The sequence below is a fragment of the Sminthopsis crassicaudata genome, chromosome 6, assembly GCF_048593235.1.
Source record: "Sminthopsis crassicaudata isolate SCR6 chromosome 6, ASM4859323v1, whole genome shotgun sequence".
Lineage (NCBI taxonomy): Eukaryota > Metazoa > Chordata > Mammalia > Dasyuromorphia > Dasyuridae > Sminthopsis > Sminthopsis crassicaudata.
In genome coordinates, this window is record NC_133622.1 from 69350289 (window position 1) to 69363857 (window position 13569).

The window sequence follows — 13569 nt, forward strand, 5'->3', positions numbered from 1 at the left end:
TAATGGAAAGGAGATAAATATATAAGGAATCTCCAGAGTCAAGGTACCTCAGATTTTCAGTAATATATGTCCTTTCTCTTTATGGAATTCACATGCTGCTCCATCACCGGGCAGAGTCTTAGCTGGGCATCTACTTTGTTGGACTCTCAGGATCTGCTTCACTTCATAGCCCAATTCTCTACTGTCCCATTTCTAAGACAACTTCTCCCTGGAATCCAAAGTTTACTCTTCTTCAACCCTAGGGGTCTTTTCACCTTGAGGGACTCACCCCATTTGTCCCTATGGTTTAATAGTTTCGGTGAGCCTGCATGTTTTTTTTAAAAATAATAATATTTCCCTATCTTTCAAACTTTAAAGATATATGTAGGGAACAATCAGAGAGAGTAATTCAAATGAATCAAGACCATTTCTGATCATTTCTGGGTTAATAGGCATGGAAATTAAAAAATATATCTATTCAAATCTGTCTGAAGCTTGCTTATTATTACTCTAATTCTTTCCTGAACTTTCTTAAATTGAATGTATCTCCTTCTCCTCAAGTACCTCTGATAATAAATGTTAATGCATATACAGGGTGAGAAGAATAAACAAGATCCTATTCCTTTTCTGCTACCTTCTCATATAAGATCAAGGCTCAGACACTCAACAAATCTGTTCCAGCCTGTTCTCACCCAAACTAATTCATTCTTGAAATGTCCTATTATTTTTTCAGGGCTACCAAAGACCATGGACAATTTTGACCAATAATGGTCATGATCCCTTTGTAATACAATCAAGGAACTTGTTCACATATCTTAAGAGAATAAGCAGAATGATCAATATCGTACAGTACTAATATTATACAACATTGCCCTTTCTCTAATTAAATCCTGAAATTCCTAAGCTAGATGGTTAATGAGACCAATTCACTCTACTTAGCAGAAAATAGTTTCTTCTTATGTTAAAACTCAAGCACTCTGCCAGACAAGATGTTTTATTCTGAAGCATATTTCTTGTTTTGTGTTTCTTATATACAGCTGGCTTCCCAAAATTCATCAGGAAGTCAGGAAAACAGTTTGTGCTTCTAACCATTAAGTGAGCTTCCATCACCACTGTCAATTCAGAACACAGTAACTCTAAAATCTGACATTCTCTTTCTCCCTGGAATTTGGCAGTTTCCCATTTGAACACATCCAATGGGTCTTGAAACTTGATAAATTATACCGATTTCTCTCTGTCTTTCAAGCCTTATGGATATACCTAGGGTCAACTGGAGAAGGTTATTCAAATAAATTAGGACTGTTTCTGGCCATTTCTACATTAGTAGGTAAGGAAATCCAAAAAGTGCCCTGGAATTACCTGGTACAGAACAATGGAGGGAAAAAAGAACCACATAAACCGACCTCACCACACTGTGAAAATATGGTATTTAATCTTTGCCTAGTTATTTATAGGCATTCCTGGAATAACCAAAGCTCCTTTTGTAACTATTACACTCACTTGTTGACTCCAGGTAGAGCAAGCTGCAGCAACTAGCATTTGACTTCTCCCAAACTTAAATTCTTAGCTAAAGTCCCAAAGTCTTGTCCCAGACCCAGAGTCTTTCTACAAAAGAATAATCTTATTATTTATAGTTGGGCCATAAGCTGGCATTTCTAACTGCAGTTGCTTCCAGTTCCACATAACCCTGGACTGCAGGTGGCTATGCTTGGCGAAGCAAGACTCCAGTTTGCAAATACCCCGCTGGAGTTTGCTCTTAAAGATTACTGTGAAATCCTGCTGTTGGTCCATTTTTTGCACATACCCAATGCTACCTAGTTGTTTTCCGATGTGCATTGTTTCATGTTGTAAACTGGCCATCTTCCAAGCCTCAGCTCAAGATGATCTCATCCTGCCCTTTCTGGTTCAGTAGAACTTGTATAGGTAGCAGGAACACTTGTCTGAGGTACTTTACAGAGTGTGGCTCTAGAGCATCAGACTCCTTTTTTTTTTTTTTTTTAATTAAAGCATTTTTTCCAAAACATATGTATAGATAACTTTCTTTCTTTTTCTTTTTTTTTTTTTTTACAACTATATAGTTTTTATTTTTTTATTATAGCTTTTTATTTACAATAGATATACATGGGTAATTTTTCAGCATTGACAATTGCCAAACCTTTTGTTCCAACTTTTCCCCTGCTTCCCCCCACCCCTTCCCCTAGATGGCAGGTTGACCAATACATGTTAAGTATGTTAAAGTATAAGTTAAATACAATATATGTATACATGTCCAAACAGTTATTTGAGCATCAGACTCTTAATGAAGGTAGTATGGGATATTGACTTTCTCTTAAGGGCAAAATTAGAAATATTCTTTTTGTTAATCACAGAATCACAAGATTATAGATTTAAAGTGAGAATCAATTAGCCAATCAACAAACACTTAGGAAATTCTTATGTGTTGGGTACTGTTAGGTGTTAGGGCTAGGGTATCATTAGGTAATGAACTTATAAAGCCAAAAGAAATAGTGTAACTCATTCTTTTATTACTTGTCATCCAAACTAATTGATTGGTGGCTAGGACTAAAAATGGCTTAAATAGAGAAACTGAGTAAATTCCCCAAGGTGTCACCATAAATCAAATTTTCCTTTTCCTAGTGCTCTGTCATGAATTTGCTAGGCTAGTCATCAGGGACAGGGCCAAAGCTGGATAAAATTGTAATGAAAATAAAAGCCAAACCATCTTTTATCTCCTTTTTCATTCCTCCATTCTCTCTACCCCCACTAGCCTTGGGTCCTCCATGACAGGCACCTTGAAATTGCCCCAGGGTTATGACTTCACTCACTTCCCCATTGGGAATGTGTTTCTTCTTTACTCTATTTTCATAATGATTTCTATTCTCTAGTGGAAGGAAGGAGGAATATGGAGATGTTATTAATTAATATGTTAATTATTGTTCATCTAATAATAAGCAGTAACAGGCAAGTTTCAAGGAGTGACTCTAAATGGTGGGATGTTTCTGTAGCACCAAGAAAATTACTGAGGGGCTGTGGAGCACTTTCCAAATCACTCATGTTATAACTAAATTTTTATAGGATTTTGGTATTGTTGTCAATATGGACCTTTCGTGGAAAGAGCACTGGCTATGTAAGTCAGGGGACCAGGGTTTGAATCCTATTTAGAATTAAAGATTTATAACTAGAAAGGACCTAGAATAACTCCATCATATTACAGTTGAGGAAATTGGAACTCAGAGAATAGAATAATAGAAAGGGCACTGGTTTTGGAGTCTAGTGGTTTGTATAATCATGGGTAAATCACTCTTATCTGCCTCAGTTTCCTTGTCCACAAATGAATGTATTAGATAGAGAACCTCCTAATTCCTTCCAGTTATAAACTCTACGAATCTATGACTTTCCAAAGATCACAGAGCAATTTAGTTGACTCAATTTTCATTCTCACCCTAGGATAAGAAAAACAGAATTTCAGGACCTCAGTGTTAGAAGGAACATTTTGGGATTTGTCTGTATCCAGACAAGAAGTCCTGCACAATGTACTTGATGAGTGATTATCCAGAACCCCAGTGACAGGGTGACTCCCTATCTCTTGAGGTGAGTCTTTGCCACTCACTGCACTTCTTACCTCTCCAGTTCTCATACATGAACACACATCATCCAAATGAGTTTGTAACTCAAAATCTTAAGGATTATTGCTTGTATAACAGTACTTTTTTCTCATATTTGTTAAGACTAGAATGAGTGAGCCCTCTTATGGAGTCAGAAGGAATGCCTCTTTCACTAAAAATATTCTCTGTAAGTTGTGTGCCATTTGATGAAATAATTTATAATAATGAAGATGGCACTTTTTGTGGAATTTTTTCCTTGTTGCTTTTTAAAAATGTTCATTTTCTAACTACATATGTTGTTTTTTTTTCTTTTTGTGGACATTTTTAATTCATTTTAAACAATTTTAGAAATGAAAAGAAAAAATAACTTTTCCACATTCAGAGCAGAACATGAGAGTATTAAATATAATATAATAAATTTCCATTTCAAGAAAACCAAAGTAATAAATACTACACATTATTTTCAAAGTTTACCAAGCTTTTCTTTGCTTTTTCTTAGGCTTTCTTCTTTTCATTTATCTTTTTTTTCCTCACTCTCCTCTCCTGATTCTTGTTGTAGAGAAAGCTGCAATTAAACATGGATATATATATATATATATATATATATATATATATATATATATATATATATATATATATATATATCTACAATGTGCATACATATCTATAAACATGCACAAACATATACAGATAGATAGATAGATATAGATATAGATATAGATATAAGATATAGAAATGTAAGCTCATCCCATGCTTATTTATATTTTCATTTCTTTCTTTGGAGATATATAACCTTTCTTTGTAAGCCCAAGTATTTCCACCATTGTTTAATTCAACCAGCTCATTATTTCTTATATCACAGTGGTATTCAAACACAATCATATCCTATCTAAGACACTGTCTATTAAAGTCTCTCCCCACTTTTCTGTTTTTCTTCTAATTCTTGGCTTATAATAGTTATATTTTCATGAGAAAATTTTAATTTAAGATAATTGAAGTTATCCATTATAAACTTCAACAATGTTCTCACCTTGTAATATAGTCTAAAGTTTGTAAATGCCTTTAAAAATTTCTGGATTTCATGGAAAAGGAAACTATCTTTCCTTATCTTGGAAATGGAAAATACCCTGGTTCTAGAACTGAGCACTAGGAAATCTGGTTAAGTTACCCAATCCTTTTAATGACCCTAAATTATATATAAGATAAAAAGGCATTCTATTAATACATAAGTGGTGAAAGGGTACGACCCACCATTACTCAAAAGAATTAGATGAGGGGATACTCTAAATCACTAATAATAAGAGAAATGCAAATCAAAACAACCTGATGTTTTACTTCACACTCAACAAATTGGCAAAGATAAAAATGATAGAACAAGTCAATTTAGAGGCTTAGAAAGATTGGCACACTGATATTCTGTGGGTAGAGCTGTGAATGAGTGCAACTATTCTGGAAAAAATCTTTGACAAAAATAGGAAATAGGGAAATATATAATGTGATTTTAAAAAAAGATACACAGAAGTATGAAGAGATCTATATATGCAGAGGTAAGAGTATAGTACGTACAGTGATAATATAAATGGAAAGAATGACCACCACAAAACAATCAGATGAATGAATGTTGTAAATTACAAAGAACAGGCTTAACCCCTAAAAAAGATATGGTAATGAAAGACATTTCCTCCTATTCTTATAGATATAGAGTTTTATAGGTATGAAGCATTTCATGCAATGTCTGATTTTTTTTCAATGAACAAATCAGTTTTGCAGATTTTTCTTTTCTTCCTCGTCTCTGTTTTCTTTCTTTCTTAGTTTCTTTCCTTCCTTTCTTCCTTCCTTCCTCCCTACCTCTCTCCCTCCATCTCTTTCTTTCTTTCTTTCTTTCTTTTTTTCTTTCTTTCTTTCTTTCTTTCTTTCTTTCTTTCTTTCTTTCTTTCTTTCTTTCTTTCTTTCTTTCTTTCTTTCTTTCTTTCTTTCTTTCTTTCTTTCTTTCTTTCTTTCTTTCTTTCTTTCTTTCTTTCTTTCTTTCTTTCTTTCTTTCTTTCTTTCTTTCTTTCTTTCTTTCTTTCTTTCTTTCTTTCTTTCTTTCTTTCTTTCTTTCTTTCTTTCTGAGATGGCTCTCAAGAATGAGATAAGGAAGAATCATAGGAGGAATTTAGATGATGTAAAAACAAAAGACATCAATACCCATAATCTATTTTTAAATAACACTAAACTTTTCTCTAAAATCTTTTAAATACATATATCTTTTAAGTATAAATATCTATTTTTGTGGAGGCAAGGCTATTGGGGTTACGTGACTTGTCAAGGGTCACAGAGCTAGTAAGTACTAAGTATTTGAAGCTGGATCTGAATTCAGGTACTCCTGATATCAGGGCCAGAGCTCTATCAACAATTACATTTAGCTATCCTCAAATACAATTATCTCTTTAATGATGTTCTATCATTATGAACCTTGGAATAGCACAGTCTCCGAATCAATCAATTTGAAAATAATTTAAAGATAGTGGGAAGGTGTGTGTTTAAGGGGAACATGCTTTAACTCATTCCCAAATGAGGGATTGCATGGAAGTTATGAAATAAAAGATGTCATCAGAGAAGTGCTTGGGGGGAAAAGATTAATCTGTCATGTAATAAGAAAGCAAAATTACCAAAGGATAGCCTACGTATTCCATTAATATCCATACAATGTCAAGAAAAGTAGAAGATGGTCTATAACATATTAAGTGCAGCTTAAGGTAGATTTATGGAGGACACTGTAGACTTCATGGCAACTTATGGGGGACAGGATGAGCAGACATGGATGTTTTATAATCTGTTTTGCCATGGGGAATACCACATTGGTGAGATCACACATCCAAGTAATCTTTCCACACAATTGTCTTCAAGTGACAAAGAATTCTTTAAATTCCTGAAGGCAAACAGCAGCAATAACAAGTTTTCTCTTGTAGTAAGTCTTTAAATATTGTAGACTTGTATTTTGGTTGAATGACAATGTTGCTCAAATTGGCCTAAAAGTTTATAATTCTTATTTTAAAGACATATAGAATAAAACATGATATTGAAGGGATTCTAGACTGCTGTCCCCAGCCCTGAGCCCTGCAGGAACAGTTAATCAGGGTCCTCCCTGGAACAATGAGCCGGACATCATATTCTGGAACCACAACAGCAGGTTACCACATAATGGTTACCACAAAACATAGAACAGAAATCAGCCAATGAGAAAGTAGCACCAACAGGATGCAGAACAGGTCATTGGACTTTTACCTTTAATAAATCTTTCTCCTGACATAGCACTTGAGCAGTTCCCCTTCTTTGCTGTCGACACTTGGGTGAGCCTATGCTAGTTATAACATCATTACCATATATTAATTCTCCCCTAAGTAGGTTTTTCCACATGCATTCTGGGTAAGCACATGCACAGTTCCACCAAAATTTTAGGACTTTCCCATGTTAGCAAACTCCTCCTATAGCTTCGAAATTTACATTTCTTGTGATATAATTAGCACCATTTACTATATAAAAATCCTTGTCTTGTTTTGCTGGGCTGTTCACTCTTTCAAGGAGTTTGACTCACTCACTGAGTGTGTATATTAAATTAAAATGTTTTTGCTTTGGTTGGAGACTGTCTGAGCCTGAATTCTTTTAGAGGCGACACCATGATACCTCAACATTATCTACCTCCAAAGTGAGAACTGAGGGACTCCAAGAACAAGGGAACAATATTTTTCTTTCTTTTTATTATTTTTGGATATGGCTAATGTGGGAATTTGTTTTGCAGGATTTATATCTATCTATCTATCTATCTAGATATACACACACATATATATAATATACACTCACATACACATACATAAACACATATATTTATATGTGTGTGTGTATATATATATATATATATATATATACATTTACATATATATACATACACACATTTATAATGGAATCTATCTTGTTTTCTCAATGGAAAGGGGAGTAGGAGGAGAGAGAACTTAAAACTGAAAATATTGTTTAGAATTCTTGAGATAAGAAATCTTCATTTTCTGAAGTGGATATCATGTTGAAATCTAGCATGTATTCTTCTCCAAACTCTTGGTTATAAGCTTGGTGCTGGGAAATGGATAATTAAAATGTGTGCCCTTTTGTAGAAAGGGAACTATGGGTACAAAAATTTGCTTATGCTATCAAAAGCAGCCTTTTAAAAATTAATGTTTGTTTAATTGTTTTTCTTTGTTTCTTTGGTAAAAGGGAATGGTCAATGTTAGTAGACATATTGGGATGGGAATGTTGTGCAAAAACAATAAATAGCAATAAGGATTTTAAAAAAAGAAGTGCTAAATTTTTGGTTGAGGCAAAGAAAATGTGGAATTTAGAATCATAAGAGATAAAGTTGCCATTCTTTCCAACTTATCCATGCTTTCCATGTGGTCTTTTTACTATTCTCTTGCCAGCAATTTGAGGAAAATCCCAGCTGTGGCTAAAGAGGATTGTATTGAGAGATTTTTGTAATGGAAACTCCAAACATACCATGATGATTCTTCACTAGACTTAAGAAACTGCCAAGAAAAAAAATTATTTACAAATTTAGTGCTGTTTGTATATTTTCCCAGAGGAAAATATTTACCAACACTTTGATATTTGTTCCATGACCATGGAATTCCATTCCATTCCAAAAGGACAAAACAGGAGAATTTCTTTGAAATTTGTTTGTGTTCTGAGATAAAATGACTTGAGTAGCTCAACTCTGACATGGTCTCAGCTCTTCCCTCCCAAAAGAAAGTGAGAAAGGGGAGTATAAGCTGATCTTGGTGCCATATAAAAAACAGATGGGCCTGTTCAATGACTCCAATAAATTATATGATGGAAATTAAAAAAAAAAACAAAAAACTAAAAACAAAAACTAAGAAACAGGATAGAGGAAAGGACATTCTGTTATAGTAATGGAAGCATTGTTACAGTTCCTTAATAGTAGATCATATTTGGCATGGATCTTGTTGCAAATGTTGAAATAATACACTCATTCAGCTTGCTATAATCATTTCTTCCCGCTTTGGTACAATGGAAACTAGCCTGTATTTGGAGTCAGATGATATAAGTTCAGATCTCAGCTCTAGCATTTACTAGCTATGTAATTTCAGATAAATTCTTGTACCTCAGTTGGTAAATTGGGGATGTTGAACCTGTACTGTATACTTCATATGGCTGTTGTCAGGATCAAATCAGATAATGAATGTTAAATCATTTGTAAAATGTAAAGTATTAAACAAATGTCAATTATCAATACTATTCTTTTTTCCTATTTTTTTCTTTTTTAATGATAGCTTTTTATTTTCAAAATACATGCAAAAATAGTTTTCAACATTCACTCTTGCAAAACCTTGTGTTCCAAATTTTTCTTCCTTCCTTCCCCTTCCCCTCTCCCCTAGACAGCTGTAATCTGTCATAACTATTCTTATACAATAACATACTAAATAAAAAACACTATAATCTAGTTCCCTTCTACCTTTCTAGTCTTCTTATACTGTGTTCGCTGACATATAATCTTCAATCTAGCAACGATGCTTCCTGGGTTTTCCACCAATGAGGCGCTGGACATTCTCTCTGGTGGTCCCCCATGCCTGGAATGTGCTCTTTTCTTCCTTTAAGTACCAACTAAAATCCTATATCCTATGGGAAGCTTTCCCCAATCCCTCTTAATTCCAGCAATTCTCTCTGCTAATTATTTTCTATTTATCCTGTAAATAGTTGCTTTGTATATATTTATTTGAATATTATCCCCCCAATTAGATTGTAAGCTTCTCAAGGGCAGGGATTTTTGCTTCAGTTTGTATCCTGACACATAGTAGGTGCTTAAAAACTACTTAATGAATTGAATTACTGGAAAAAAATAATATGTTTATATGTATATTCTCAGCCACAGATGTGCTGGTAAGTATTTTAACAGCTGGCTTTTCAAAAAGTAGGTCACATTTTAAATTTTATTTGCACGATTAACATTTTTTCCTTTCTTAAATCTAGACAACCAACAAAACAACATATGAAGCCTTGATTTGTAGCCTTTGTTGATTTCCAAACTATAAATGCTCACACTGAAAATTTAATAATTGGATTTTGGGAGCTAGTTGAACTGGCTTCAGCATATCACTGTTTGTATTTTTTGATGTTACTCATTCTGCAGAGGTTGCTGAAAATGTGCCCTTCTGCTTCTAAGCATTTAGTCACATGCACATTCATACTAATAGAATAATGGGCAGAGAAGGTAATTTCAGAGTGAAAAACACATGAACTCAAGTCCTCCCGATATACCGACTGTATGATTCTGAACAACTTACTTAACCTCTCAATGTCTCAGGTAAGTCTCTAAGACTACATATTGCAGAGCACTGCTGATCTGTATTGACTTATGAAAGGAGTGTCCCCACAAAGAGACTCCAAGGAAAAAGTATTTATGTGTGTATCTATATACATATGTGTATATATCCATGTACATTATATATCATATATTTATATTTTATAATATGTTATGGTCATATTATTATGTTCACTATATAAATATAATTATATGTATAATTATATCTAAATATAATTTTCTCTCCCTGAGGATAAAGATGGCAGTATTTCTTTTCAGGGCTGTTAGGTGGATGGGTACATCAGAAGGAACATGAAGGAGAAGGGAAACATGAAAAAGTTATGGAGGATAGGGTATTTACTGGAGAAGATTGACTTTTAAAATATCATTCTTAGAAAATCTTCTTGGGGGACAGGGAATTAATACAATTTTAGGTTATTTTGATGTCATGGTTTAATTAAGAAATAAGGAAGTGATAGTCTCATTTTACTATACCATGGAGAGTATGTCTAGAAGTCTTGGGTTTACTTCTGGGTATCACACTCTAGGAAGGCCATAGATAAACTGGAAAGAGTTGAGAAGGAGTAGATGGGATGGTGAACGGTCTCCATTTCATGCAGAGAATTGAAGATAACTACTAATCAATACAACAGCCATTCATTAAGCTCTTTCCTATGTGTTAAGCTGTGAGCCTAGCTTACATTTTAGCAAGAGAAATCATAAACATATGCACAATAAATACAAAATGAATATAAGATAGCTAAATATATTATAGCTAGTGAAGTAGGGCATTAATTAACCCTTGGGAGAAGATCATCAAATAAAAGATGGCTTTGTCCTGACAAAGTAAGGTATATTTTAAGGCCGCTCTATGGATAGGGTAGTGGGCCTGGAGTCAGTCAGACTCATTTTCCTGAGTTGAAATCCAGCCTCAAATACTCCTGGACAAATCACTTAACCTTGTTTGCCTCGCTTTCCTTATCTCTCAAATGAGATGGAGAAGGATAAAAGCAAACTCTACTCTTTGTCATAAAAACCTCAAACAGAGCCACAAAGAGTCAAGCATCCTACAATAACAAGAAGAAAGTACATTCTAGGTCTGAAGGATAGCCAATATAAAGTCACAAAGATGGGAGTTTGGGTACCATTTGTGAGGAGCAGAGATAGACTGAGTAATAGAGAGCAAGAAATGGGGTGGGTTATAATGAGGCTGGAAAGATAGATTGAGACAAAGTTGTGAATAATCTAGTATTTGATAAATCTCTATAAACTCCGGCTTCTAGAATAAGAACTCACTATTTGACAAATTGCTGGAAAAACTGGAAAATAAAGTATCAGAAACTCAGTCAGCATAGAGACCTATATCTCACACCCCATACCAAAATAAGGTCAAAATGGGTACATGATTTGGGTATAAAAGATGATACTATAAACAAATTAGGAGAGCAAGGGATAATTTACCTATAAGACCTTTGGAGATGGGAGGTATTTATGACCCAAGAAGAACCAGAGAACATTATGAAAGGCAAAAAAAAAAATGTAATTACATTAAATTGTTTTTGCACAAACAAAACAAACAGAAACAAGATTAAAAAGGAAGTATAAAACTGGGAGAAAAATCTTTACAGCCAGTGTTTCTGACAAAGGTCTCATTTCTAAAATATAAAAAGAACTGTGTCAAATTTATAAGAACACGTCATTCCCCAATTGAATAAATAATTTTCAGATGACAAAATTAAAACTATCTATAGTTATATTGAAAAAAATGCTCTAAATCACTATTGATTAGAGAAAAGCAAATTAAAAAGCCCTCTGAGGTACCTCACACCTTTTAGACTGGATGAGATGACAGGAAAATATAATGATAAATGTTGGGAAGGATGTGGGGAAATTGGGACACTAATGCATTGTTGGTAGAATTGTGAAATAATCCAACCATTCTGGAGAGCTATTTGAAACTATGCTCAAAAGGTGACAAAATTGTGCATTACCCTTTGACCCAGCAGTGCCATTACTGGGTTTGTATCCTAAGGAAATCTTAAAGGGGGAAAAAGGATCCACATGTGCAAAAATTTTTTGTAGCAGCTTTTTCTGTGGTAGCAAAAAAATTGGAAAATGAGTAGATGCCCTTCAACTGGAGAATGGATAATGGAAAATTATTGTCTTATAAAAAATGATGAACAAGCTGATTTTAGAAAGGCCCAGAAAGATTTACATATACTGATGCTAATTGAAACAAGTAGAACCAGGAATGCATTAAATACAATAACAGCAAGAATGTGTGATGATCAGCTATGAAAAACTTGGTTCTTCTCAGTGGTTCAGTGATCCGACGCAATTCCAATAGACTTTGGACAGAAAATGCCATTTGCATCCAGAAAAGGAACTAAGGAGACTGAATGTAAATCAACACATGCTATGTTCATGTCTTTTTTTCTGTTATTTTTTAAAATCTCTCTTATGATTTTTCCCCTTTGCTCTGATTTTCCTCTCCCAACATGATTCATAATGTGTATTAAAAATAAAAATAAATTTACTAGGAGGCTAAGTTGTGAAAGGTTTTAAAAAATTAAACAAAAGTTTATTTTTTTAAACCCTAGAAAAATGGGAGTTAATATTGAAATGGCATAGTCAGAGCAGTGTTTAAGAAAAATGACGTGCAGTGAAGTGGAGGATACATTTATTTGAGAGGGGTGAGACTTGAAATTGAGAAAGCAAATAGAAAACCCTTAGAGTAGATCAGACAAAAGGTGATGAGAACTAGGGTGATGGCTATATAGTAGAGAGAAGGAGTGGATTACAAGAGACATAGAGGTGAAAATGGGAAAATTTGACTACTGATTGTATATGTGCAATGAAGGCAAATGAGGAGCTGATGATAACATCAGGTTTGGGATACTGGAGGAATAATTGTGTCCCTAACAGAAATAGGGAAATTTAATAAAGAGGAAGATTTTGGGATAATATAATGAATTATGTTTTGAATATGGTAAGTCTGAGATTTTGAGTGGTTCAACAACTCCAAGAGTTTCTTAGAAAGGATGTGATAACTGTCACTAAATATTTAAAGGTCGGTCTTGTAGAAGAGGGATTAGATTTATCTGATTTCCCATGGCAGAATAGGGACTGATAAGTGCAAATAAAAAAGAGGGTAATATAAGCTTGATTTAAATAAAAATTTCCTAACAGACAATCTAAAAGAAAGATTGAATATCTTGGGAGGTAGTGAGAAGAGATTCCTAGTAGGGCATGGATTCGATTTCTTAGGTCCTGTCCAACTCTGAGAGGCTGTGATTCTGTGAAAGAATCATTCAGAATATTTTATCATGAATTTTTTCAGGACATCTTAAAAACAAATAACATTACTCATGTTAACCACTGGAGGTCACTATGGTTTCAGAAAAAAACTGAATTTGGCTTTGGAAGGAGAAGGCTGAGACTGTATTAAATATTCCAAATAAAGTGGTTTAATATTGCTACATACTCTTCATTATTATCCTCAATATTTTAGGTATTATGCATATGTAGAGTCCTTTCCCAATGAGTTTACTATTGTCTGAGCACTTTGCCAAGTCTTAATATCTCTTTCATCCATTTGTGGTTATCATCTGCCTTTATGATTGCCAGGTCATTTTA